The 27305-nt window shown below is 37.2% G+C and overlaps 1 protein-coding gene across 8 annotated transcripts in view; it reads right to left on the minus strand.

Annotated features, from left to right (window-relative positions):
• Window positions 1-27305, minus strand: part of TBC1D5 (TBC1 domain family member 5) — a 317794-nt gene that overhangs the window by 255345 nt on the left and 35144 nt on the right. Inside the window, exon 3 of one of the 8 annotated variants that reach the window (XM_063154151.1) lies at window positions 17402-17520. The exons of the other annotated variants lie outside the window; for them this stretch is intronic. The gene's annotated coding sequence lies outside the window, so the exon portion shown is untranslated. The remainder of the gene's footprint in view (window positions 1-17401; window positions 17521-27305) is intronic. 8 annotated transcript variants of the gene reach the window in all.

Genomic DNA, 27305 nt, shown 5'->3' on the forward strand with positions numbered 1-27305 from the left:
TATATAAAATTATGTTGTTATATTAACACCACAAGAAAATAAAAGGCTCTGGAGGACAGATCAGAGTCCACAAGCCTACACCATAAGTTTAAATCAAAACTTACAGCAGAATTATTTCTAAATGCTGTAAAAACTGCTTCTTTTATTTGAGATCTAGGCCTTTGTAAGAAATTTAAGTATATTTGTCTAATTGGCATTATGGACTATAAAGAGAGAAAACTGATAGTCATTTCAGCTTTATTAAACTTGCTACTGCTTCCAGAGTGAAGAAAATGCATACATTCTCTAATCATGTCTAAGTGTTAAATTCTGAAGTGCAGACAGCTCATCAACTAGTCCATATTTGCTCCATTAGCAAAAAGATATCCTTTTTTGATGCCCCATTATTAAAATTGGTATAAATACTTCAGATGTCATTGGTATAGAAAGGTAGAAATATTTTCTAAATATAGCCTTTGCTCACTTAGAAAAATGTTCTCAACATAAGACTGAACAAAAATTTTTTTTTGGTGCATCAAGTCTGCCTTTTGCTCAGTGCAACAGGACTGCAGCAGGACTGGAATTCGCTATCTACATTTTGTATAAGAATAGAGGAGGAAAACAATCCAAGAAATCAGTTATTTTATACAAATTTTCTCCCCTCTTTTTTTTTTTACACTTTTCATTTTACAAAGGTGGACAACTGACAGATAATAATTTCAATAAAAGAGGGATTCCTATTGAACATACATAGTTTCAGTTTTGTTTGACTATTACAGAAAATTAACCTTTAAAATTTAACATATTCCTTAGCTTTAATTTTAAATTTCAAATATAGTCACTTGAAAAATTCCAGTCCTGGAATAGCATATAAATTAAACTTAAGTACTGGGTTTTTATTAATGAGAAACTAAAACTCATTTTGAAAGAAATTTCAGGAGTACAGTATGGATTTCAGAGTGACCCATTTTTTATTTCAATTTCTTTTTTCAAGATGGTCTAACTACAAATATTCTGAGCCTTGGTCAATTTTGGTTGCACAGATATTGCAAATATAAAAGAAAAATGTCAGGCTTCATATTGATTTCTCCTACTTTAAGCATAAGCTTCCTATGTTGACTTTTGTCATATTCATCTATATTACATTATATAATGCAGCTTTAAGGAATGCAATGATCCGTTCAGGAATGTACAGAGAAGAACTCATTCTTTCATCTAAAATATTACTGTAAAAGAACAAAAGCATTTTTGTGCAACAGTTACCCTTATGTATCAACAATTCCACAGTAAAATGTAAGAAAACAAACTACATTATATTGTTGATTGTAGCATGTTCTTTTTGTTCTGGACAAAAAAAATAAAAAAGCCTTTAAACTTCTGAATATTGATTTTGAAAGAAAAAGAATATCTTAAATGGAATCCTGTAGGTTCTAGCATGCAAGCAAAAAAATCCATAAATCTAAGGGGCTTTTTTTAACAGGAAAAAAGCAGCCAAACATAAAAACAAAACATAAGAATGAAAAGTCAGTGTGATCTTCTTTGCTGATACATAATGCAAAATGAACAGAGCTCAAAACACACATTTTTCAAGATATTAACCTTCTAAGCACAGTATGGAAGTAAAATTTTCCAATGCAATTGAAAAGTGCTCATTCCCCAGTCCAGCTGTGCTTTCACAGGTAGCTCCACTTCCTCTGCAACATGAGGTTCCCACCATCACAAGCATGGTGTGAATTCCATAGGGCTTTAACTCACAGGGATTTACAATGCTACACCTTCAACCAAAAGGCAGCTTGCTATATCTGTGCTAAAACTGTTTTGGACTCCTCTCCTATCTGTACATACATGTAAGAGATTATCCTGTCCTGTAGATTATAACTCTTTTGAGAAAGATCATTGTCCAGTTTATGTTTTAGCTGAAGAGATGTGATTTCTGATGCTCTTATCACTAGCTGCATCCATAACATACAGTAATTTGTATTTTCAGCCTTTCTTATTTGAACTTACCTATGTATCTGCCCACTGAAACAAGCAGTTTTCAAGAAAAGTTGCACAGCATAACTTACTGGAGTTTTAAAATGTATGACCATTCGTATAAGATTCAGGTTATCCATCCATTCAAAGGCAGACTTTTAACATAATGTTATTTAAAATGGGAATAAAATAGCCTATTTTTTCTAAACTTGCTTTCAAGTATTTTAAATAGTTTGCCTCTATTCTTCTACTAATAAAACAGGGGATGTCAAAGAGCATATAAAATTTTCTAAATTAAGGAAAGAAAACCTAGAATGCACATTATACATAAGTGGTAATAGGCAGAGACAACTTCACTAGGCTGTGACATATGACATGTGGTAGACTATTATCATAATAAATGGGAAAAGTAGGTGAGATTCTGTCAACAGCAAGGTAAGAAGAAATGCATCTTCATCAGAATGACAAACATATCTGCCTTTAACAAACACAGGTCAAACAAAAATCCAGATATCTATGAATTAAATATTTCCACTTTATTTAACTCCTTTTCTTTTGGATTTTAACAATTTAATTGAAGCACATCTACATTTATCTGAGATATTTATTCATGTAATTTAATTTCAATTTAGTGAGGATAAATTAGACTTACTAATAACCAATGGTTAAAAACTCACAAGAAACAGCCTATTATTTTTCACACTTTTATAAATAATTTTAACTATGCCAAATAGTAATTTAATGATTCTCAAACAACAAAATAAATACACTGTACATCAATCTGCAACTCTTTTTGGTACAACCATCACATAGATGTTAAATTAGCTTCACCTCTGCAGCTGACCAGCTGAATGGCAACACTACTAATCTGGGGATCATACTAGGTATTTGACAGTATGTGTGACCTACAAAAAAAATTTCATATAAGAGAAAGAAGAGGGAAATAGTAACTTAGTGAAAGTAGGTCATGTTCCCACAAACCATGTTTTTTGTGGTCCGTTTTTCTCCATGCTTTATTCTTTAATTCCATGTCATCAGATGACAATAAATGAAAAGAACCATCATAAAAGTCTTATTCCATGGAGACTGAAAATTGTCATTGGGTGCTTTAAAAAAACCTTAGAATATTGCCTTTTTATTTGTGACTAAAAGCAAGACCTAATTTGTACTTAGTCCTTTCAAAATTAGATATACGCCTGCAAAGTAAAATTTCCTAGATTACAACAATTTTCTGCATATAAAAAAGTGACAGAGGTTTGAAACTCACCAAGTGAACAGTCAAGTCACAAAGCAATGATGGGATTTTGTAAGCATCATGGATGGAATAATCTGTTTAAGTAAATGAAAGACGGTTTTTTTTTTTTTGGGTTTTTTTTCACTTGTTTTTGATATGAAAAAAAACTTGAAAAAGCAAATTGCCAAGAGGTACTGAAATATAAAATATTAGAAGAAAGATGGTGGAAGAAAAGGCAGAATATTATTATTGCATTCCTAGATACCCACTTCCTTGATATTGTGTTAGTTTTGGGATCTTTCCAACATCGTGCTGGAAAAGACAGTCTGAACGATCGTATTTACTCTTCAACCACTCTAAAGAAATTAATGAGTGACTTGGTCATATATTTTCAGACTTCAGTACAAGCTGACGGCATTAAGATACCAGAGAGATGGATTTGGCAACTGTCTCTATCTCATGTGTACTCTCACTTCATGACTATTGTCTCTTGTAACACATAAATGAGAATGCTTGAAATTAAGGAAAGAAAGCACAAAAATTTTGCCATTTCTGTACACTCTAATAAATTCATGACAGTTTAATTCTGATTTAAGTCTGTCTGACAGGAGACAGATATCCCATTCTGGCCCAGTACCTGCCTTCCTCCAGAAGAAAGGCTTCTGCCACAAAGTAACTTGTGTGAAACCTCTTCTGTTCACTGACAAAGAGCTTGGAAACATAAACCTGTCTAAACTTCTTCAAGCATAAGATGGAGCATGAAGAAAGATGGAGTAAGGCAGCTAATATGTCCAAAGGAAGATATGTTAGGGAAGTGATTTCCTTTTACACCAGTTGAATGGCTAACCCATTTTGTGGAGCTGAAATTCTGTTCTCATAGCAATTTAATTGTTTTTAAATCAAATACCAGAAGCATCTGGAATATAAAATAAATAACTTCTGTTTTTTCTTCAACACAAACCCAAATAAATGCAGAGAGACTTGCAAAAGAACTTAATGGAGGAGGATGGAGACATTTAACACTGCATGAAGCGGGAGTGGGCATGATGCCAGTGAACAAGGGCTCAGATTCCACTCCTGATGGTAGACCATGACACCCATTCTCCAGAAAGCTGGGCAAGTCAGTCTGCTGGAAGTGGAGAGAATGGCACTTGTACATAGGAAGTTCTACTTTGGTTTCTGTTGTATAGCACAGTTGTAATAGGAAAAGTAGATTATAAAGGGACTTGACACATTGCTCTACCTATTTACTGGACTGAACTTGGCTAAGTGCATACAGCTCTTCCACTCAGCAATGAAAGAAGAAAAAAGTGAACAAACAAAAGTCAGTAACACTGGTAGTTGGCTTACCACAATTTCAGTTCATAGTTCAGTGGTTTTAAATTTTGTTCATGCCCAAAACTGAAATAAGAAGAGTATCTACTGAACATTACCATTAACATACACAGCTTTCATAACTTCGTTAGAGACTCCTCATAACCAGTTAGGGACTACTTCACAAATCATGTCTTAACTGAAAAAATGCATCAACTTGCTTTGCTAATCTGACCATCTTTAGTAACAGAACTGGTATTCAAAACAGCAGCTATACTGAGCTCAAGAAGATTTTCTAATAAAAACTATAATTAAATACAGCAGACTTCAGAAAAGTGAGAAATAAGAAAAGTCACAATCACTAACTGTTAGAGATATAGGAGAAACTAAAGTACGATACAGAATTTCAATATATTTAATGCATTCTTTTTGATTTTACAATCCAAATACCAAAACAGGCAACTCAAACTTTATCCACAGAATTTATCCAGAATTATTAAAACATTACTGTTTGATAAATAAAAATATAATCCAATCATTTATGCTAGAAAGTGTCAATTCAAGCTTATCTACTTTTAGCGGAAAAAAAAACCATAAACGAAAAAACAATAGGAGACCACATTTGCCTTTTTTGTTGACTCCTTAGTGTAAGCTTACAATTGATAACGTAAACTTGAAGAACCTGGAAATTCAATCACAGCAATCTAAATGACCAGTTAATAGCCAAAAAAATAATAGATCTAGCCCAGATTTTACTCTATGGCATAAAGTTGTTGACAATACATTTCTCAATAAAGAAAAATTGAATTATAGCCTTAGGGTGGTTTAATTTGGTACAAATTTTGAATAATGTTATATACATTTCCAAAGCAGATGCTAAGAGACTCTACAAGGACACTCAGCTCAATCAGAAGCCAGATTAAAGTTCCATCTGGAATGAAACAGTTCCACAGCTCTATTACAATTAGCAGAGTCACCAATGTCAGACTCAAAAGTTAGGCAATGTGAAACTCTTTCTCTTCAAAATACAGCTATTTTGAAGAGAAAAACCAAGTGCTTCACACATCTTTAAAACAGACTTTTTAAGTACTCACAAACTTGTCTTTTGTAGTCAGGATGAAAACTGTCATTCTTATTATTATGGTAATATCAATCACAAATACTATGCAGACACAACAATTTCCTATCACCTCTCCCATTGCATGAATGTAGCATTAGAAGTCACAAATGTTCAAATAGCTGCAATACTCAAAATATCAGCAGGCTGAGAATTGCAGAGAGCAAAATTCAAGACTGATTTCAAATTGTCCTGATCTCTGCATTCCCAATTTCCAGAGTTCTTGTTATGAAATAAAGCATCCTCCCAACACGGCATGCTGAAGAACTGCACTGAAGTGACCCATCTTTAGTCAAAATAAGAACAGAATTACCTGTGAGACTTAATGGCTAAAAGTGAAAGCCTGATTCTTCAGACAAATATTCAGTGTAATGGGGTTTTCCTAGATTTAAGGAAAAACCAAGCTTCAACCCAAGTTTACAAAAGAAAAGCATCCTTTCAAACCATAATTCAGTAAATGGTAGCTGATACAAAGTAAAAAACATGTTAAAGATAGAAAAAAAATGCCACATGGCCTTAAATTTACTATTTTACCATTTAAATAAATAGTGCACCACAGAAATAAGCAAGAAGTTGGAAATCAAATGCCCACATCTCACATCTCTTTCTCCCCAAATAAATTCACAGTGGATACAGAGCAATACAGACTCATAAAAAATCACATCTCATTACACACGTTTTCATCAAGAACATCTTGGTTAAAGAGCATATTTCTATTTTTCCAGTTCCCAGTTACATTAATCAGCCTGATTTCTACTGTCAAACAGTAAACTGCTAAGTCTGAAAATATCTACAATGACAATATCCAGGTAGGAGCAAAATTGAGAAATAACTGCAGCCACTGTTCAGTTAGCAGCCTATACTGTTCTGCAATGAAGCAAAATCCAGCTTCCAAAGAGAACAGCAAGAGTCACAATTTTATATTTAGTACCTTTAATTAGTGTTTAAATACTATCCAATAATGTCCACATCTGAAATTTAATCTTCTTAATCTTTAGAGAGAAAAATTAACAATCTGGAGCAACAATACAACTTTGTCCTTAGTCTGACTCTGTTGTTATTTCTGCAAACAGCGCACAAGAGAACTATTGCCAACACCATGCAGCAGGATGGAGGCCTTTAAGAGGCATTTAAAAACAGGAAAGACTAGCTGAAATTTAAGTATAGAAGCAAAATATCAAAATTAAGATCAATGCAACCTGATCAGCGCCATTGACAGAACATTGGCTTTTTAAGGCACTGGTCAACAAGAGTGTCCAAGGCTGCTGGCTACACCAAAAAGGGCCAAGGGTATCCACAAACTTCAGCAGTGATGAAACCACAGTGAAATGACCACTGCATTTCAGCTCCACACATGAACATAGTGGGCCATCACAACAGGCAGCTTCCCTCTTAGTTAACAGGTTTTCTGAAAGATCAACAAATAAAATAGCACCCAAAAGTTAACTGACAGAAAGTAAAGATTGTAACTAAAACATACGTCTCAAATCCCTGTCTGGGGACACACCACAAGCCTAGGGATTCCTTCCAACAGCGTAGATCCTGGTCATCAGATAACTAGAGTGACACAGTATGATGCACATAAGGTCTCAAAAGGTTACTCGAAGAATTATCCTTCTCAATGCTGAGCACATAAAGCCTAACTGAGACCAGCCACATATATAAGGTTTTTGCAACAATAATGGAACTATTTTGCTCATTCTCACAAGTAGTAATCACCTATGCTTTCAATCTTCAGCATGTTTTTTTATGAAGGTCTTTCTGGGCTGCAGTGTAAAGATTTCCAAATAGAATTCATCATCTCTGACTCTCATCACAGAGTCATAAACTTCCATATCTCTGGACATAAATAGTGCAGCAACAGAAGAATCTTTCCTTCCTCTTTCAAACACTCAGCAATCTAACAGTGAGCAAACACAACCAGAAGAAGTTAACTTCCCAGTATCACACAACCTGTACCCAAGCAAGTAATGAAATTACTTGACAAAGGCCAAGTATAAGCGTATTTAATTTCAAATCAAGAAAGGGACTGAAAGCACTTAGCAGCATGTCTGAATTATCTTTGTAAAAAGCAAAAACACTTTCACTCTTCTGTGTATCTCAACAGCTGTGGACCTATGATGAACTCTCACCTTTAAAAGATGTGACACAAGGTCTGGTTACTGAAGTAGAATGATCTGCATAATTCTGGCAGAAAACTCTGAACAATTCCCACCAGTTCCTTGCCTGTGAAATTTCTGAAGTATCATTTCTTTTTCTGCACCTTCTCAAGAGCTATATGCAGCTGTTTTGAGACTTGCTAAGTGACACAGGCATAGGATCAGCGAGGTTCCAATGCACCACTCTAAATGCCTGTTCTGCCACAACCTTGAAGTAGCTGGACAAAGCCACCTCATGGACAAACATCTGGCTAATGTAATCCGGTGAAGAGATGGATAAGAGATGGTCAAAAAAACTCAACAACTGAAAACATCATTTAAATAATGTTCACAGTTCACCAATCTACTCTGTAGCTTAGCAACACTTATATTCTTTGTTGATGCTAACCTGGTATTTGGCAGCATCTGCAGAAAAAACACTTATCACCACTTCTGTTAGCTGGAAAACTCTACTCCATTCTAGCAATGACTAAAAGTTACTCAATTATTCATATCTTCATCATCACTCAGCTGCAGCATATTTCAGGATCAAGGCATAAAATTGTGGGTTTGAGCTCTCTCTTCTGTGTACTTGCTTGACTTTGGTTAAATAACTACCCAGAGTTCCATGGGGAAGAAAATTTACTGTGATCAGAAAGAAAAAAGTCTTTCACATGAAGGACAAAACTTTCTTGGAGGTTGGTCCAAGAACTCAAAACAAACGTTCCTACCAGGGAGCAACCACCACAATCAACTGTAAGTCCAAAGTCCTTTTCTTGCTCTTGCTCTCCTACACATCAAAACTTTTTTAAACCCTTAGCACAAAACAAGATTCTCTTTTGTTAATACTTATTTCCTTGAAGCAGACTGATAGAACACAGCACAGCTGAAGCTTCATCACCAAACACTACAATGGGTGATGAGATCATTGGACCTCAGCAGAGAGGCAAGATCTCCCCTACTGCACCTCAGTACTAGATTTGTCTGCCAACAGCTGCCACGCTGTTACTAACTGAGATTTACCCCTCTTTTTATAACATGTACTTCTCAGTGTTGCTCCAGAGGAAGCAAACACTAAAAAGCTGACAATCATCTTCACACATGAACAACTGCTCATTGGCAAATACCTTTACTGTGCTTTCTGGATACCTGCCTTAAATGACAGAGACGATGGATTTGAAAACTGGTCTAATGTTGAAGATAAAAGGTTGTATCCTTTTTTTTTCCTCAGTTCTATTTTCTGTGTTACGTAGCTTGTTAGACAAAATTGCTTTGAACAGCTGATTGCACTGTATACACAGCAGTCTTCCTAAATCTTAAGGCAGAAACATAACAAAGAATTTCAGTATATTAGGTATGTATGAACTCCCATGCTTGAATCAAGGCGAGCAATCTTTGGAATTTTTTTCCACCTATACTCCTCTCACAACTCTTAAAATAGTTTCCAGTAAATGCCCTGTAAAGGATGTGAGGCTTAGTAGCTCTAAAATTTATCACTATTTTCAACAGCAAAGAAAAAAAGGATTGAATATTGGGGAATACTTCCTAAACTAATTTTATTAGAGAAGAAAGTGCACTACATAAATATTTACAGAAGTGATACAACGGTCATTAAATCAATATTTTAATCACTTTATGTAGTTTGATTCAACAAATCAACGTTTTCATCAGCAATTTGGAATTGACACTCATCATTTTTTAAGAAAAATAGGGATACTGTTCTTTACACTGCCTTAAGTACGCAGATTACCTTAATGACATTATTCTATTGTGCAGTACACAAAGACAGATTACTACTTATTTGTTGGAGGAAAGCTCTTTTATGTCACTTTTTTTTCTGTACAAGCATGTAAGATGATTAAAGAGCAATCCTAAGGAGTCAGAATAATAGAATCCTAGAAATATTTAGGTTGGAAAATATCTTTAAGATCATCAAGGCCATTCCCTCTTGTCCTGGTGCTTGTTCCCTTGGAGAGGTGAGAGACCTCCACCTGGATACAACCATCCTTTCAGGTAGTTGTAGAAAGCAATAAACTCACAAGGCCTTTTCTCAAAGCTAAATAACCCCAGCTCCTTCTACTGCTCATCAGATTTGTGCTCCAGACCAACTTCATTGCCCTACTCTAGCACACAGACATGCTCCAGCATCTCGGTGTCTTTCTTGCACTCATGGGGCCAGAACTGGACACAGGACTCAAGATGTGCCCTCATCAGTGCCCAGTAGAGGAGAACAATCACTGCCCTGCTCCTGCTGGCCACACTACTCCTGATACAGGCCAGGCTGCCAGTGGCCTTTTTGGCCACCAGGGCACACATTTGTTCATGTTCAGCTGCTGTAAACCAGCATCCCCAGGTCCTTTCCTACTGGGCAGCTTTCCAGCCACCCTGCCTCAGCCTGTAGCACTGCCTGGGGATGATGTGACTCAAGGACAGAACCTGGCACTTGGCCCTGTTGAACTCAGACCATTGGCCTTGGCCCATCCATTGAGCCTGTCCAGATGTCCCTACAGAGGCTTCCTACCCTCCAGCATTCTTCCCCAAGTTAGTGTCATCTGCAAAATGACTGCAGGTGATCATGTCATCCAGATCACTGATGAAGAAATTTAACAGGGCTGGTCTCAGTCCTGAGCCCTGGAGAACACCACTTGTTACTGGCTGCCAGCTGGATGCAACTCTATTCACCACCACTCTCTGGATGGATGGCCCATCCATCCATCCATCCATCCATCCATCCATCCATCCATCCATCCATCCATCCATCCATCCATCCATCCATCCATCCATCCAATGAGCAGCCAGTTTCTCCAGGAGAACACTATGGGAAACAGTGGCAAAGCCATGACTCGTGTCCAGGTAAACAACATTCACAAGCTTTCATTCATCCAGTGGTGATCCATGGATCACCATGTCACAGGACATCAGGTTAGATAAACAGGAACCTGCCTTTCACAAACCCATGCTGGCTGGGCCTCATCATGCAGTTGTCCTGTACAAGCCAGGCACTTAGGATGATCTGTTCCATGATCTCACCCAGCACTGAGGTCAAGCCTTTAGTTCCCCAGATCATCCTTTTGACCCTTCTTGTAGACAGGCTTCACTTTGTCAGCTTGCAAAGTAACAGTCAACTGGGACACTCCCAGTGAGCCAAAGCTTCTGGTAAATGCTTTAAAGCACTTCATGAACTTTTCAGCCAGCTCCGTCACTACCCTTGGGTGGATCCCACCCATCTCCATATACTTGTGTGTTTCTGAGTGGTGTAGCAGGTCACTGAACACTTCCCCTGGGAGTGTGGAAACTTCATTTTGGTCCCTGTTCCTGTCTTCCAGCTTAGAAGATTGGGTACTTGGAGAACAGCAGGTCTTTATTCTAAATACTGAAGCAAAGAGGACACCTCAGCCTTTTCCTTCTTCTTTGTCACTATATTTCCTCCTCATCCAATAAAGGATGGAGATTGTCCTAGATTCTCGTTTTGTTGCTAATGTATTTATAGAAACTTTTTGTTTTTACAGCAGTGGCCAGATTAAGTTCTAGTTGGGCTTTGACTCTTCTTGTTTTCTCCCTTCATACCCTCACAACACTGTTGTAGTCCTGAGTTGCCTTCCTCCCCTCACAAAGCTGATACATTCTTCCTTTCTCTTTTTTTTTTTTTTTTTTTCTTTCAGCCTGGCTGATGCTCTTCCCCACTAGTTTGTTTTTCCATTTTAGCGCATAAAATTAGAGAATGGGCTTAGTAACTGAATGTAGTTACAAAGTGGCACTTGCAAAACAAACAAAGGGAGCTATTTCTTCTAGTACCTAGTTAAAAGTCAAGCCACAGAACTGTTTGCTGTGGGACATTGAAATTTTACAGAGGATCAAAAAGTGACCTAATTTTTGGAGAGGAGAAAAAATGGGGGATGAACAACACCACCACCAAAAAAATAACATACAAAAAACTCACAAGCCCTAAACAATACAGCTTCAGGTTGATAGGTAAAAAGCCACCATTGCTGATTCTCCTCGGCAAAAGCCTCCTGATCTCCAAAAGGCAGAGAAGTGTATGTGGGAAATATTGTCACAGACTCCTAAGCAAGAGTCTGTGACAAGAATCTTTTCTTCGACAGGCTGGACAAAGGATACTAGAAGTGTGTGTGGTCTGAGTCATTCTGGTTGTCATATGCCTCACTGCTAAAGGTTTAAGTAAAAAACAGGGAAAAGCCTGGAAATATTCTGCTCAATATTATTATTTATTATTCAGCATTTATAGACTGTGACAATGTCTCGTATGGATTCTAAAAAACCCATCTGATTTTTTCAAGGTTTTGGATGGGACAGTTCAACAACTTTAAATGCTGTAAAACAAGGGGTGAAGCAGAAAGACTTGTTCTAGTTTAAAACAAAATAAAAAAGATTTTCTGACAATAAAATTCAACTTTTTTAAAGAAGAGTTACCAGTTCAATTTATTATAAATATCTCATTAAAGAAATCCATTTTCATTTCAAAATGCATTTTTTGTCCCACCCATTTAACATGCATGTTAAAAACCCAACATATCACTATCTTTGTGCACTTAACTCAGTGTGAACTGAACAGGAATTTTAAATGTCCTACAAATTAACTGGGTTTTAATTTTCATGCAAAATTTAAAAAACATTAATTTTGTTCACGTAAACAATATGTATATATTTTTGTAAATGTAGCTACTTTAAAATGCAGAAATGTACTAGTTGTGTTTAGCAATAAATAAATACAAAACTAATACAGTAAAAATGTATTTTTTGAAAGCCAAATTTACTACAGACACAACCTTTCCTTGTGAACATTAAGAAAGTAAAAAATTGATGATCAGTGTCCATGTAAGTCTTTAGGTTCAAATCATGAATAAATGGCTGATTCAAGCTGCAGGAATAATTCCACTGATTTTTCTGTTACTATCAGATATACTATGCTTATAGAAATATTCTCAAAAAATAACACGATTATAATACTATAAATCTGCTCCTACAGCCTGCATTTCTATACTGTCATCACTGGCTGCAAATAACAGACACTGATACAATAAAATAACCTTCCAGGAAAAAGCAAAAAGTCCTGTCCCCACAGACAGCAAGTACCCCTTGACAGAGCTTTGAGTGTTTTTCTGGCACCTAGATTCTACTTGCTGAAATTTGAACCAATGTATTCATGGAGCTTTCCTAAAGTTCACAGATCTAGAGCTGAAATTCTGCAGATCTCTCTCTGTATTGAAGTCATGTGGGGAAACAAGGTGGCTGCACTTGAATTTTTCATCTGATTCCTTCCTGACCTACAGAAGGAACAAGTCTGAAAAAAAAAAAGTCTGTCTGAACAAGATTTAAAATAAGAAAACAAAGCCTTTTTAATTTTGATTTTAGTCAGTCACTTCTCTGATTTTTCTTGAACTAACTATCTGTGTTAAAATACCCTCACTTCCTATGACAAAGATTTCACTTGAAATTCTAAGCTGGGACCCAGTAACAGAAAAACAGAAATCAGTATTAAAAACTTGAATTGTTCACCTTGCAAGGATTGGAGCTGTAGGTTGTACTGACCCTGAATATTCAGAATTCAGTGTTATATGGGTGGATGAGGTTAGGAAGGTAATTGAGAAGATACTGAAAACTTACCATGTAACTGAAAAGTTAGAGCATTCAACATCTACAAGCAAGTCCTTCAGCACTATGTGTTAAGATGCATTAGTTCACCAGTAACAGAGATATGAAAGAGAATCTCAACAGCTTTAAGCTGCCTACTTTGCACTTAGTTTATTTTAATATAAATGCAATTTTAAACCTTTGCAGTTCTTTCCCCAAGATGAGCAGAAATAGAACGTGTTAAGCGCTTGAACAATCAGGAGCTCCCTCCTCCCCATCCTTCAGACAGCACACAATGTAAACTTTGAGCTCAACTTTTGGAAACTCTTTTTTTCTTTTCTGAGATGACAATCTAGAATCTTGCAAGCAATGCAGATAGAATGGCATTATATTTTATCACTTCCTCAGTTTGGAAAGACAAGTATTTTCAGGGTAGGCCTGGTTCTTCTGTCTCAGAAAAAAGGGTGTCCAGACTGCAGCTATATGAGATGATGACTAACAGTGTTATTCTCAGAGCTGCCTTCCACTAACCCATCTCAGTTCTTTATTTCTTCACCTTTTATCTCACATCCAGTTTTTCTGTAACAACAGCCTTAATCTTTCCAACAGTTTGCTTCTTTCCCTTTTTAAAAATCACTCCAGTGTTCTTCCTAAATCTTTTCTCCAGTCCTTCAACTACTTTTCTCTGCCCTAATCTATTAATGCAAATGTTGCATGCATAGAGATTGTGTATGATCTGTACATGTAATCATGATTTTAAACTAAGATCTTTTGGATAAAAGGGCAGAAAAGTTTAACAAGTGACAAAGTCAACTGATATTCAAGTTTGTCTTCTCTGTAACTTCAGCACCAGCTGCAACACAATCCTCAAAACTAGAGGACAAGAAAAACAGAGGACTAGTTTTCATGCTATTCAGAAAGATGAAAGCAAGCAAGCTTTTCAAAGGTACATTTACACTCACAGACACATCACCCCTCATCCTGTTCCTCAGTGGTTTAATCAACCATACCTGAATGTACATTATGTCAATAAAATTCTACATATATCATTGATTTTGCCTATTACATGCATGCAATGAAAAAGGAACTTAACAAATGGGGGAAGGGGTGACTGAGAAAAGTAATTCTCTTTCCAACCTGAGGAAACTTTAGACAAATTTGCCTTTGATAATCGACTGAACAAGCTGCACTGCAAGCATCAAGGGATGGTGCAGGGATATCTAGCAGGTGCTGCAGTTTATCACAAAACCGTCTAAAATAATTGGAAGTGACAACCAGCACTACCACAAATGATTTATTAGTCTTTCACTCAGCTTTTCAGCTTCCTCAGGGCCAGAATAAATAATTTACCAACTCTGTATCTTCCAATCATTAATTCTTCCCTGTGCATCCAAACTACATTTAACTCTGCTGGGTTCAGTGGAATTAAAAACACAATATGAAGACTTTCTCCCCCCCAAGTATAGTATTATCTGACTTTATCTAAAAGTAAAATTGTCAATCAAAATTTGTATTGGTGATAGAAGGGATTAGAGCTAGCAACTAAAGTAAAGTTACAAAATATCTGCAGAATAAAGTGAAAGCTAAACTGATGAGATATCAACAATGAAATGCTCCCAGGGGGTCAGGCGTGTTCTCAAGATATAAAGTACTGATAGTGTCTGAAGATATTGATGAGCATTGTTTTTCTGATCCATAAACTGACATTACTTACAGACAAACATCTTATATGTCCCACATGTAAGATGGCAAATGCAGGATGAAAACACCGGAAAGGAAACATTTAGAAAATAAATGATAAAGGAGATGTGCGCAAAATGAAAGGATTAAAGGTAAACATAATGATTCTGTAAAAAGGCAATACTTTCTTAGGAAATACACTACAGATACAAGATTTACTAATGCCCTTGTGTTCATATCACAAAAAAAGGAATTTAAAAAAGAGTATTGTACAAGGCAGAATTAGAAAACAGGAGTATAAAATGGCATAAAACCAAAGTACATTTTCAAATTTAAAAGAGAATATATAAGGTACCATATTCCTATTAATTATGTAGAGAAAACATAGAGAAAACAAAATCACACCCTAAATCCATTTTTGATGTAAGATAGTCTCTTCTCTCATTAAATCAGCATCTATGATTAAAACCAAGATCATTTTTGTACATAATGTACTGCATTGTTAGAGCAGCATCTGTTTGTTGCACAGCAACACATTTTTCACCTTTAAGAAACTGTACTGACATAGAAGAAACAATCTAGACTTTGAAGATACAAAAATATTTTTGCTTCCAAAACCATTTTGCACTAAAGGGGTTAATAACATTAATGCGCTAATATTCTGCATTCCAAGAGGAGGCTTCAAGCTGTTGGAAACATACAGAAGAAGAATTTCACGGTACTAACAGCTTTCTTTCTGTCCTATGGGATGGAGACAACTCAAACTTTTAAGTGCTTACAAGAAAAGCTCTGTAAAGCTATGAAGGCTAATCAATAGGGCTTTCACCAAATGATAATACAGTCTGAAATAAAATAAATTGGCGATAACAAAAATGCCTTACCCTTTTTCTCAACATTAATCTCAATACAGAGAAAAGTACAGTCCAAAATAGTTGACATAAAAATATGTTTTCACACTGCTTTTAACAACACAAAAAAATTTCACAAACTCAGGAAATTTATAATAATTTATTTGAAAGCAATTTTCCTATGTATTTCTCAAATCTCAATTGTCCTTTTTAGTAAGACTGTAAAAGCTGTACTCCAAATTTTACTTGGTAGTAGGGTATTTCCTTTCTTCACTTAAAATGCGAGATCCTCTGCAACCAATCATGCACAAGCTGAAGTCAACCTCCCAAAATTTTCAAGAGAATGACACTGTTATAAGGGCTCAGTATTTCATCACTGTGACAGGGGATGTTCTAAAACAATCCAAAATATCTTTAAAAAAGCAATAATGTAAATAAAGCATAAGTTGGAGAACTAAATCACAGGCTAGGTATTGGTCTCTATGCTTTCCTCACAAGCTGGGCCACAAACACCTTCAAAAACCTTAGGTCTCAGTAGACAGAGGGAATGTACTCTGGGAAGCCTACCAAAGACAAAAAAACACTTGATCCCAGCATCAAATCATTAAGCCTAAAGTCATTTGCCATTGCAGTCAGTTATCTAGATTTATAAGAAAGCATTTACTGTTAACAAATTAAAAAAATTACAAAGTAAGCTGCCTGTTCCTTATAGAGTACAGACACAGGTCCTATAAATGAACAGATCCAGGAAGCTGTTTTGTTGTCTAACTTTTGATGCCAACGAGTTATGGCATCTTTCTTGAACAAGTTCAAGGACTTTTTGACTAGGAGAAAAATGGATTTGGACATCAATTCCCTTAATAAAGAGTCCTGAATGCAAGTACACAATGAAGTTTTATTTCTCTCATAAAAAACCAAACAAACCCAAACCAAAAAAGCCCCACCATAAAAATCTGTGGAGTCTGTTTCTACTCTTAGGCAAAAGTGCTGGAAGTGACAGCTGGTCACAGAAAATAATAGGCTAATCAGAGGCTGAAGTAATTCTGGCAAGAAAAAGGATTCAATATTTGATCTTTTTCTGATTAAAATGCAATTATAGCTATTGATATGATCGCAGACTCTGAAAATGACCTCCCTCACACAAATATGATTTAGTATTGTTTTAAGTAGTGTTTCTTCAAAGGTTAAATAAAAAATTGTCTGAGATTAAAAAATGGGGGTGAGAAGGATCAAGCCCAAGGAGGAGAATAAATCAGCCTTAGTATACACAATTAGAAAGTTTCACTGAAATCCTTGCTGCCTCTAGAAGAATACAAAGAGTACAAGAAATTCTCATACGCAGTTTTCAGCATATAAGAAACGAAATTCATTTCTTCATGCTCCTATCAGTTCTGGGTCTATCTACAGCCAATAACGCCTGCTTTAAAGAAATGTTCCTAAGCAAGTACTGGGTAAATTCTTATTTGTATTTATCCCGAAAGAAGTATCATGTTGGCAAATGTCAGTTTTGACAAAACATCCTCACCTAAGGCATAGGTTCACAGATTTCCTCAGTCTCTCTTGGTGTGATTTTTCACCTCCATCAATCTAGTTTCCTTTCCTCACTTTTTTTTCATCACAGCTATTTGTACATTCTGACAAAACCTTAAGGAAGAAGAAAGAAACACTCAGTTTTATCTGTATTTGCCATTCAGTAAATCTGTCATTTCCACTTTATCAAAAGGAAGTGAGGCAGAGAGGGGCCACAGAGCGTATGTGGTGGTGAGTTAAGGATTGAACTTGTCATCTCCTGATTCCCACAGCAACACTTTCTGAAGGTATACAAATCAACAGTGCATCCATCATCACCATTTTGGCAGAAAGCATAGGCTCAACCTCCAAGATTCTCCAGAGCTACATTTCAACCTGAGCTATCATAAACCATGTCCACTATCACAAAAAACACGGCAATGTACAAGGTATGAAAGGTAAGCCAAAGTTATGAATCCTGTTGAGTACATTTCTGAATAGAAGCCCTAAACAACACATTTCCAACACTGAAACACACGAGAGAGAATTTAATTTAGGAAAATCCCAAGGAGAGCTCTGCAATGCCTGTAAAAACCCATGGAAGCTATTAAGTACCTGGTACCTTTTTGACCTAAGTAAAGGTAAAATCCAGTCTCTGAACTATCCCTAGATGTTGACCTAACCTCTGAGACAATGAAGTAAGTGTAAGAAAGGCCTGAAACCTGCAGAAGACTCTGGGGAAAAGAAAACAAACACACAATGCAAACCCAAAAAGTTCACTCCCAGGGGTTTCATCAAATAAAGTCAAGGGCATAAACTTAGAAATACTTGACAAAAAAATTGCAAAAATGGCCCCTTTCTTCCCCTTCTTTTGAAGGAGGCAACTTTTGTTTTATTTTTAGTTTTAATATTCGGATCACTCAGCTGGTCAGCCCAGTTAAACCAGCAATGTGTCAAAGTCTAATTTTCAAGACAAAAAAATCGTTATTGCAGCTCAGACATTTGGGTCCATTTTCCTGTAAAGTCTGGTTTTTTTCCCACACATAGTGATCATTCTCAATGACTGAAATAGATGAGAAAAATTGAGACTAGATAGGAAGTGACTTGACACAGGGGAGTATGACATTAGCTCAGACTTTAGCAAAGGAGTCAGCAGGGTTCACTGAAAAAGCTTTAAACTAGATTTGAAGAGGGACATAGCCAGGTTTGACAGACATGAGGTGTGAGAAAGGAAACCTATAGCCATCACCAAAACAGCAAAAGGAGGCTTAAGAGAAGACACGATCAGTGAGTACAAGAATCCAAAGCCATAACCACAACACAGGATGAGAGGGTGTCCCTTTTCACCCCCACTAGGATATTAACATGATCAAATATTTTATAGAAAGTGCTGTAAAGCAATGCAAGCAGTATGGGAAACAAACTGGAAAAATAAGAGACAGGTGTGCAATTGAGATCAAAGGGCTTTGGTCTCAATGAGATTACAGTGATGTGATAGGAGAGCTCCTGACTGGAGTGTTGTCATGATGGACTGCACGCTGTTTAGGAGACACAGACCAGGAAGGTACTGTGGTGAAATTGCCCTCTATGTGAGACAACACATGGAATGCATTCAGTTCTGTCTTAGGATGGATGATGAGTGAGTTGAGAGCTTATGGGTTAAGATAAAAGAGCAGACTAGCACAGGCGACACTGCTGTGGCTGTTTGCTACAGGACACCTGATCAGGACAAGGAAGTGGATGAAGCCTTCTAGAGCAGCCTCAAAGGTATAGGCCCTTATTCTTGTGGGGGTCTTCAACTACCCTGAGGTATGCTAGAGAAGAATACAGTAAAGCACTCACAGTCCAGGAGGTTCCTGGAAAAGCACTGGTGACAACTGTGTGAGACAGGTAGTAGAGGATCCCACAAAGAATGGTGTGCTGGCTGCTCAGCCTTATACTAACAGAGAATGCCTTATTGGTGATGGGAAAGTTGGGGCCAGCCTTGGTTTCATTGACAAGGACAGACCTCAGAAATCTCAGACCCAAGAGACCAGGGTAAAGGAATGTTGGAAGGAAGGCTTTCCATTAGTCAAAGAGAATTGGGTTAGAGAACACCTAGCTAAACGTGACATCAACAAGTCCATGGGCCCTGGAGGGATGCATCCAGGAGTGCTAAGAGAGCTAGAGAACACCACAACTAGGCTGCTTTGGTCATCTCTGAAAGGTCATGACCATCAGGAGAGGTGCCTGAAGGCTGAAAGAAAGCAAATGTCACCCTGGTCTTCAAAAAGGGCAAGGAGGAGGACCCAGGGAACTACTGGCCAATCAGCCTCACCTCAATCCGTGGGAAAGTGTTGGAGCACCTCATTCTGGAGGCCATCTCTATCCACATGGATCACAAGAAGTGATCGGGAGTAGTCAGTGTGGATTCAATGAAGGTGAATCATGCTTGATGACCAACCCAACTGCCATCTGTAGTGAAACAAATACCTGGGTGGATGGGGAGAGCGCAGTGAGTATTGTCCACTTTGACCTCAGCAAGACTTTTGACACTCTCACAATATCCACGTGGGCAAACTCAGGAAGAATGGACTGGATGAGTCAACAGTGGGGTGGATTGAGAACTGGCTGAACCTGAGGCTCGTAATCAGTGGCACACAGTTCAGTCGGAGGCCTGTCACCACTGGTGCTCATCAGAGTTCTGTTCTGGGCCCAATATTGTTGAACTTGTTCATCAGTGACTTGGATGAAGGGGCAGATGCCTCCCCAGCAAGATCACCCATGACACAAAGCTGGGAGGAGTGGCCAATACTCCAGAGGGCTGTGCAACCCTTCAGAAGGACATGAACAGACTGGAGAGATAGGAAGGGAAGAACCTTCTAAACCTCAAGAACTACTACAAATGCATGTTCTGGCACCTAGGGAGGAATAACCCCATGCAACAGCACAGGCTGTGGGCCTGGAAAGAAGCTCTGCAGAAGAATACCTGGCTGTCCTGATGAACAGCAAGCTGTCCATGAGCCAGCAGTTTGCCCAAGAAGACCAGGGGAATCTGATGTTCATTAAAAAAAGAACTTTCAGCAGAGCAAGGGAGGTGATCCTGTCCCTCTACTCAGCCCTGGTGAGGACACACCTGGAGGGCTGCATCCAGTTCTGGACTCCTCTCAGCAAAAAAGAGACATGAAGCTCCTGGAGCGGGTCCAGTAGAAGATGGAAAGATGATTAAGGGACTGGAGCATTTCTGTAATAAGGAAAGGATGAAAGAGTTGGGCCTGTTTAGCCTCAAGAAGAGATAACTATGAGCAGATCTCATTATTATGCATAAGTATCTGAAGAGAGGATGTCAAGAGGATGAAGTCAGGTTCTGCTCAGTGGTGCTGAGCAATAGGACAGAGAGACAATGGGCAGAAACTGATGCACAGGAAGTTCCATGTGAACACAAGGAAGAACTTTACTGTGTGAGTGACCAGGCACTGGAACACAGAGGTTGTGAAGTCTCCCTCACTGGGGATATTCAGGAATAATTTAGATGTGCCATTTGCCATAGGATGACTCTGCTGGAGCAGCGAAATTGGACCAGATAACCCACCGTGGTCCCTTCCAGCCTGGCTCATTCTGTGATTAGAGTAAAGAATTATTATTTAGTAGTAGAAGCAGGCCTCATTCATGTTGTCCACATATTGGGGGATATCCAGCCCATCCATGAAATAAGGCAGTTATAATTATATACCAAAACCAGCATATGCTATGGTCTTTTCTGCATTCTGCACAAACAAGCATCACACAAACCACTTCATTTTGCTACTTCATACAACAAATAAAAGCCACAGTAATTTTGCAGTGAAAAATCACTCTCTATGTAACGAAATGCCCAGACTTAGAGAGCAACATACTCTCATAATCAGCATAACAAAGGCAGCATGAGAGAAAGCAACTCAACTTCTAATCACGTTTTAGCTAACAGGTTGGTAGACACAACCATATGGAACAAGTAACGCCTCTTATCTGAATGAATGGAATGCACTTCAGCTGTGTGTTTGCTGTTCTTAGATTATTAAGATTATGGGCGCACTATCTACTTGAGAACAATGTAAGAAAACTAGAACATTGCAACTTCCAAAGCTCAAATACGCTCAAACACGAGGTCTCTAACATGCTTTAACTGTTTAATTCTAAAAACTTCAGAAACAAAAAGGATATACCATTAAAATACAGTTGTAGTTCTAACAACAATATATTTTAGAAATGTAACTGAAGGTAAAAGGCTGAAAAAGACTGAATATCATAAAATGAAACCTTGCATCACAGCGCTTATGACAATTCTACTATGTGACCCCTTCCTCCTCAAGTCTTCCTTCCAAATATTTAATAATCTGTTAGCAGAATTTTTTGTGGAATTTGCTGTCAAAAAGAAATAGTGAGGATGATCATGTTTTCACAGAAGCAATGTTAATAATGCATGAGGAAATGCAAAATATTTAGTTGCAATTTTCTGAGCTATTTAGCAAAATATTCACTAATCTTCTGCTTCATATACAGTATTTGGGTAAAAATTAAATCCCCAAATCCTTTCTATCTAATCAGATAAATTCCTAATATGAATTAAGCAAGTAATTATTCTTTTAACTTACTCCATATATTCTCCCTTTCTCCCTTTTGAAAAGGCACTATTTTTTCTTACCTTTACCAATCAAATCTCTCAGTGGAACGGTTCCTCGGGTAACACTCCCTACAACTCCCCTCACATTTGCAGGACCTGGTTCTCCTTGTGCAGTTTAACCTTGCCAGGTTAAAGGAGCAACATAGCATGGATCAAGCAATCCAGAGGTTTTATGAAGTGTGTGGACCACAAGTTCATGACCAATTATCAAGGAGCTGTTGAGCAGAAGACTTTCTGTTGGATCCCATACTTACACACAAAGAATAACAGATTAGGGATATAGAAGCTGGAGACGACCTTAGCTGCAGTTAGCAAAAGATGGTGGAATTCTGCACTCTGAGAGGAGGTAAGAAAGAAAAAAGCTGGGTCATAAGCCCAGACTTCGGCAGAGGAGACTATGACCTGTTCAGGGATCTGCTTGGATGAATCACATGGCAGATGGTAATAGAGAGAAGGGTCCAGGAAAACTTAATTGTCAGGGATGTCCTCCTTCAACCCTAAGAACAGTACATGCCAAAAACCATGAAAATGAGCAAATGTGGTAGAAGACCTAAACGGCTGATCAAGCAGCAGCTGGCAGAACTCAAATACAAGAACAGATCATACAGGAGATTGAAGCAGAGACACACAAACTGGTCTGAAGTCATACGTGAAGGAGTGTAGAGATCAAAGCAGGGTCCCAAGCACATCAGTAAACAAAATGCCACCACTCAATTCCTCTATTGAAGAACAGCACAAAGGAGGATCCATGGATTTACAAGCTGGTCAGCCTCACATAAATCAGCACAAAGAATTACACCGTGTGCCACGCTACAGCCTGAGAGCCAAGGATCGGCAGATCTTTGCAGAAAAGAGCCCAAGCAATCTAGCAGACACCATGCTGAACATGAGCCAACCATGAGAACTCACAGCAAAGAGGTAAAGATCATTAGCAGGTGTTTTACTGGAAAGTCAAGGGAGGTGATTCTTCCTCTTTAGACAGCATTAGTGATATCCTTCTGGAATTCTCAATACAGTTTTGAGCTCCCCAGTATAAGAAAAACATGGACTTACTGCAGTGCACCCAGCAAAGGGTCTGAAAGGTGATTAAGGGTTTAAGCATATTAAATACGAGCAGATATTGAAAGAGCTGGGATTGTTCAGCCCACAGAGGAGAATGCTCAGGGGCTTTTATCTATTTCTAGACATTTCTGATGGGAAGGAGTGCAGAAAACTGAGCCTAATTCATTTAAATGGCAACCAGTCAACAGACAAAAGTTAATGAATATGAATACAAGGAAACTAATTTAAAAATACTAAGAACTTCTTTTACTTATAATCAAAGACTGGAACAGGTAGTCCAGAACAGTTGTGAAGGCTCCACCTTTGCAGATATTCAAAACCCAATGAGACAACCTCCTTAAAAACTTTCTCTAACTGAGCCTGCATGGAGATAAGAGGTTGCACATGATGATCTCTATTGGAGTCTTCTAACCTTAAATATTATGTCAATCTGTAATTTGATTTACAGGAAAGCATAAAAGGTTTTGCTCAAGTTATTTGTATACAACACTGGCAATAAAAATATATATACACATTTTCAAATATTGCCAAGCAGATTATTTTTCTGTTGTTTTTTTAAGGCTCTGAAAGCATCATGTGAACAAAACACTGTAGTTGATAGCAGGATCTTAATGAAATAATTGCATAAAAACATTTCTTTAACATCAAAATATACATATTCACACGGACTGACATATAGATATCTTGAATCTAACCAGAGCATGAGTTTTGAAAATAGGGGTTTGAACATTCATTCTTGTTTGTACCAGAACAGCAGAACTAGAAAGAAAGATTTTGAAGGGAAAAATTCAGGTAAATGTTGAAAACCAAAGACTTACAAGATGGAAGAACTAATACAGGTGCATATGAGAAAAATTGCAAGATAAAATTTGAATTCCTGTACACAGGATGTCAATTAAGCCTTATAAAATTACACATACATTTTTACCTTAAGACAGCTTTGGAACACTGAAGAAAGAATGCATCACAGGGAACTTACTTAAGAAAAATCCTATCATATTGAGCCAAACACATAATTTTTTTCCAACAGTCCTGGCATTTTTCCTGCATTATTTTTTCCGGTGTCGAGAAGTTTTTAAAACAATGTTGTAATTTCTGAAGAACACCAAGAACAGCAGAAATGAGTCAAAAGTAGTAAAACACAAAATTTTTACTCCTGCTGTTGTAAAATACAAACAGAGAAGTTTAAGGAGACAGTAAGCAATTAATACCAGTGCATTTCATCAATCTGGCAGCAGTATTGTTCTCACCATTCCTAAGAACTGGGTCTGAGTATTGCTTCATGACTGTCTCCTACCCCCTTCAACTGTCTTTTTTTCACTCCTTCCTTGAACTAGCACTAATGTAGTAAGATCAGAAAATTAATAAAGTTTAAAACCAACATAGCAAAAGAATGCCTGTATGTCCAAGCAGCAGACTGCATAAAAGTGGTGAAAACACAAGGCCAGGGAAGGAGCTTTGCAAGTCTACTTTCTTCAGTACCTGAAGTGGCTCTCCCAAAGAGTCATCATTATTATGTTTCAGTTTAGACCGCAGAGTAGCATTTATTCAGACAATAACCAATCTGTCCCAGAACAACGGTAGCTGAAAAAGCACTTAGTATTGATCTAGAAAGGCTAAAATGTTTGTGTTATCCATATCACTTGCATTTTCAGTGAAAGAAAAATTTAGTCACTCAGTAGTAGCCAGAGTATTTTTTTTTACTTCAGTTGCCCACATAGACTTCATTTTTACTTTACTTTTTATTCACTTGTCCACATAAACTGAAGTTGTCAAAGTAATTTTGATTTTGCAAACTGAAAGCAAGGTGCATGATCTCTCCTAAAATAAATGTGCAAAGAGCCAGGAACCTCTGGTTCCTACTTTAAGATTTGAATGCTTTACAGGAAAAAAAATGAAACAAGAGAACCACAATCTTTTGGGTTCTTTTACTTTTAAAAAAATTAGTCCTTTTAAAATGTTTTCCGTAATTTCCATTAGCAGCAACTGCGAAAGCTGAGCCGCATCTCCTCCAAAATTGCAAACTTACACTTTATTGGTTTGCATTTAGCTATTTAGCAATATTGCCTTCCTGAGGTCAGCTTAATCCCATAATTAACAGTTTTATATCATTAATAGCCCCTTCTTCTCATTTAGAGCATTTTGCCACACAATCTTTTCATACTGTTGGTTCACAGAACAAAATATCTACCTTTCTGCTTTGGATTTTTCTGAGCTCTGCTCCATCCCAAGCCACCACCAACACATTGATTCTCTCAAGTTAAATGACTGTAATGAACTCAGTTCAAGATCAGGATTCTTCTTCCGTAAGGACCAGACTGAACCTTCCTTTGGAAAGTAAATCTAATTTACCCTTTTTGTACAGTGCTGACACATACCTTAAAGCAAGACAACCAGAACAGTCCTATGGTCAAGATTACCTGGTAATTTAAAAAAATCACCGCTTTAAATTTACAGAAAGAAGTCAGAAAAGAAAATGGAAAAGATCTTTCAAAACCAGCTGTAGCCTGTAAAAGAAATTAGCATGAATGACTGTAGGGAAAATATCAGCAATAGACTTTGAAGAAATCTGGCTTGGGTCACTGAAAAGAAAACAGAGGCAGATGCTAGGCTGCCTAGCCCAGGTCACTGCAGGGAGAACAACAGCTGGTTATGTGAGTCTTGCCCGGGACTCAGAGTTGGTGCTTGATTCTGCTGTGCAATTATTCAATACCTCCTTGATGATTTTAGTATAGGAGAAAAACTGAAAACAAGATGGATTTTTATTTTTTGGCTGGTGGAGCTATGACAAATTGAACCATTTATTTAGTAACAAAACTTCTCTTCTGTGTATATCTCACAAAAAGGTTCAAATGTGCACTGGCTACACAGATTTTCCTCTGAAATATAAGAAAGAGTTTTTGAAGTGCTCTACCAAGTTATCAATATTTTAACAGCTCTCTTAAAAGCTGTTTCATAATAGTGCAGATACTTTGAAGACTGTCTATATTCATTCCATATTAACTGTAGTATATTTTAAGAATTTTATTTTCACATCCAAACAGGGGTAAGAATAGGGAGTGTCCTCTGATCACTGTATCCACAACCACTTTTAGTTGAGAGTTTAAAAATTCCTTTTCATAACCCACCAAGCAATGTTCAGTTCAATTTAGGGGAGTTGTTCATCCACCCAAGGTTTTTATTAAAACCTCTACCATTGTAATTTCTGGATTATGTTACAGAAAACTGAACTCACATTACAGATACTGGTAAGCAAAAGGAAATTTTTAAAGTGAATTTTGCCATGATTGCCCAGCTCACCATTTCATGACTCATGCATTCCTTCCAAACATATTATTCACCACTCCTTTTCATAAAGGCAAGAAATTATAAATGATTACCATCTTGATTTGTCTGAGCACAGAAAAAAATATCTTTAGAATCAATGGACAACTCTACTCCATAGATCAGCTAGTTATTCAAAATATGTTTCACTAAAAATGCAGAATACGCCTTCAGATGTGCCTGTAGTTTTACTAATTGTTCCAAGAATGTATAGCATGCATGTGCATACAATAAAGGCTCTCTCTAAGAAAATTTTAAGAATACCACTTTTTTAGGTGATTAAAGAGAAAAAAATATTTAAATTTTTTTGAGGTGTTACCAAAATAAACTTCCTAATTCCAAGTTTTTCATTTCCAGCTAGTACAAGTATTTATTAAGAACAAGTAGGCATAACAAAGTAAACAAAACTGTTCAGAAACTGAGAAAGAAAATGTTAAGAAAATTATCTTTTGAATCAACTAAAAAAATATATCTTAGATACACCAGGACAAGGAGTTTCCTAGCAGAGAAACAAAAACAAACTGTATAGAAAATGAACTGTATAAAACCAGAAAAAAGTAAAAAAAGTTAATGGAAAAGTTTAAGTCGTATGAATTTCATGCTGAAGCTTACTAACCGAAAGTTAAGTTTTGTAGTACTAATCTAAAACCTTTTGTATGAAATGCTGGAATTGAGATAAATATGGGACTGTCCCAGATGCCTCAGATCTTTTAAAATTCTGATCAACTGAAACATGGTACTAACTACACACATACTCTGACATACAGAAACATGAGACTCAATATAAACAACAAAAAAAGAATAATAAAGCTCTTCACACTAAATATTTTTGCAGCTTTTGTAACTACTGTAAGGGATGTTTTTAATGTTTGCTTATCCTCACAACAGAGTA

The sequence above is a fragment of the Melospiza melodia genome, chromosome 1 (assembly GCF_035770615.1).
Source record: "Melospiza melodia melodia isolate bMelMel2 chromosome 1, bMelMel2.pri, whole genome shotgun sequence".
In the NCBI taxonomy this organism is placed as follows: Eukaryota; Metazoa; Chordata; class Aves; order Passeriformes; family Passerellidae; genus Melospiza; species Melospiza melodia.